This window comes from Myotis myotis, unplaced genomic scaffold (assembly GCF_014108235.1).
Source record: "Myotis myotis isolate mMyoMyo1 unplaced genomic scaffold, mMyoMyo1.p scaffold_m19_p_11, whole genome shotgun sequence".
Lineage (NCBI taxonomy): Eukaryota > Metazoa > Chordata > Mammalia > Chiroptera > Vespertilionidae > Myotis > Myotis myotis.
Genome location: NW_023416315.1, coordinates 70,269,971 through 70,272,738, shown reverse-complemented (window position 1 = coordinate 70,272,738; position 2,768 = coordinate 70,269,971). Strand labels below are relative to the sequence as shown.

The following is a 2,768-nucleotide window of genomic DNA, read 5'->3' as shown; positions in this document are numbered from 1 at the left end:
AAGACATGATCCAAGAAACAGATCAACTAGGCAGTCTCTAAACTAGCTAGCCATCAAAAAGTTAAATAAAGGGTTCATGTTAGTAATTAACCATGTTTTGAAAGCCTTAGCCAATGTTACAAAACAAAAAACTCCCAAAACATTTAGAGAAATATTAATGAATGCAAACATAATTGATTTTTGCCTTCTATACATAATTGCCTTGAAATGCCAAAAATGAGCTCACCTGTGGTTCTTTTGAGAAGCTGCAGGTGCACGTGAGATGATCTACTGCTTTGCCCTCTCAAAGTATTCTTTGGAAGCAGTCGGATGTGGCTTGATTGTTGGAGAACCCGGGGTCCAGTTTGCTGGGCAGACTTCTCCATGGACTTCCACAAACTGGAATGCTTTCACCAGGAGGAGGGTCTTTTTCAGGCTTCTGTGCACTGGGAGGTCATTGCCACTCATATGCTTGATGACTCCCTTGGGGTCAATGATGAAGGGACCTCTTAGGGCAAGACCAGGACCTTCTCTCAGCAACCGTGGTCTCGGGAAATCTGCTGAGTCAAATCTGACAACAGTGTGATGTTCATGTGGCCCAAACCGCCCTTCTTCCTCCATGTGTTGATCCAGGCAAGATGGCTGAAGTGGGAATCCCTGGAAACTGCCCCAACTTCCCAGTTCACAGCATGAAACTCATGGGCTTTGTCCCTGAAAGCAGTAATATCTGGAGGACACACAAAGGTGGAATCCAGAGGACAGAAAAAGAGCATCAAATACTTCCCCTTAACGTCACCCAGGCTTAGTTCTTTGAACTCTCCTTCAACAAGGGCTGTACTCTTCAAATAGGCTGCATGCTGGGTGGTGGCAGGAGCATGGGGAACTGTATGAGGAACTGGTGCTAAAGGCAAATTTTGCTCGACGGGAAGCAGACCATAATACATTTGTCAAGCCTGTTCTTCATGAAGCAGCAGGCCTGAGGGCTGCAGAGGCAGGGATTCCCCAAGGAATGGAACACATATGTCTGCCAACCGTAGCCCAGAGCAACCTTCCCACCCCAACCACTATCTTCAGTGCCGGTGAAGTGGCCTGGACAACTCTTTCTTCCACAGCATTTGCTGGAGCAGCACGACTGGGTCTGAACGCACTTTCGAGATGGTTCACTTATGTATGAAGCAAGTTGTTGGCTATGTCTCTTCACAGGAACTTCTCCATGGGGCCACTTGCTCTTCCTGACAGCTGAATTTCAAGTCAAGCTTCAAAAATGACAAAAGATGGAAAATTAACCATAATTTTTTTGGATCATTTGAGGAGACAGTTCAGTAAGGAACAGAGACGTTTATGTGGCCTGTGCTCGGTATGAATTGGGTGCCCAACAGCATTCCTTTGTCAAATATAAGAAGTCTTTATAGAACTAGGCTTCAACAAGTCCTGACACTTACACCCCATCCCCTCCCCCAAAAAACAGTTTCATTTGCATATAGTTACACTTCCATAAACTGATTTGTGCTATATACTGTCACACCTTCCTCAAAGCATATTTATAGTCTCATGGATACTGCCTATTACAATATTTATACAGCAAAATATTTTTTTAAAAAGTTTTGTTTGACAAATGGTTCCTGTGATAGGCTTAGATTGGCTGGGTTGGTACTACTGCAATTATACAGCCTTATTTGAGACTAGGGCAGAATGAAAATCCTGCCAGTGGTTATAAATTCAACTTTATATCTCATGATCTACTTAGTCTAGAAAAAGAGGAGCATGCATTTATGGGCAATAGCTATGATTTTGACCAGATGTTCAGAAATTGAAAGCATATGGGCAAATGATATTATCTACAAATGTGCCCACACTGCAAGAAAGGTTGTGCCTCATTTAAAACTCACCAACTTCTTTTCTGGATTAGAATCTCTCAGTAATTGCATGGACAAAATGATTCATTCTATGTCAATCAGCCATATTCCTCAGGTACTTCGGGGTTGATTAATAAGTTTTTTAAAATAAATAGCTATGGTAACAGAGTTATCATGTATACTTCTACTTTAACATGGAATTCTCACCAAGCATCCAATATGTTGACATCAGCAACCAGCTCTGAGATCCGCATGTATTAGTGTACCCAGAGCAAAAAGAAAGAGAACTGGTGCTGTATGGCTATACAACCTCTATTGGCCAACAGACTGCAGCAGAATTGACGTGCCATTTCCAAGCTCACATACCAGAGAACCACGCTTGTTTCTTTTATGTAATCTTGCCTCATTACCATGTGCACAATCCCAGGCTAGCCTGTTGAGGATTGAGAGACCAAGTAGAGCAGAAATGACCTTTCCCAGTAGTGGTCATCATAGACCAGCCTAATTTAGCCAACCAGTAGCTGACTGCAAATGCATATGTGAGCTCAGCCAAGACTAAAAACCCAATCAGAGCCCAGCACAACTAGTTTACTAAGACTCATAAAGTAATTTTTTAAGTATCTTTATTATTGAAAGTACTCCAGATCCCCGCCTTTTCCCCATTGACCCCTTCCACCCCACCTCACCTCTGCTCCACCCCAGGCCTTCACATCACTACTGTCTGTGTCCATGGGTTATGTGTATATGCATATAAGTTCTTTGGTTAATCTCGTCCCACCTCATCCTTTTCCCTCTGAGAGTCATCAGTCTGTTTCATACTTCTATGTCTCTGCATCTATTTTGTTCATCAGTTTATTTTGTTCATTAGTTTCCACATACAAGTGAGATCATGTGAAACTTGTATTTCTCTGACTGGCTTATTTTGCTCAGCAT

General features: G+C 42.5%; 1 pseudogene; it reads right to left on the bottom strand.

The window, feature by feature from the left end:
• Positions 1-267: 267 nt before the first annotated feature.
• Positions 268-2,089, bottom strand: LOC118665798 (annotated as a pseudogene).
• Positions 2,090-2,768: the final 679 nt, after the last annotated feature.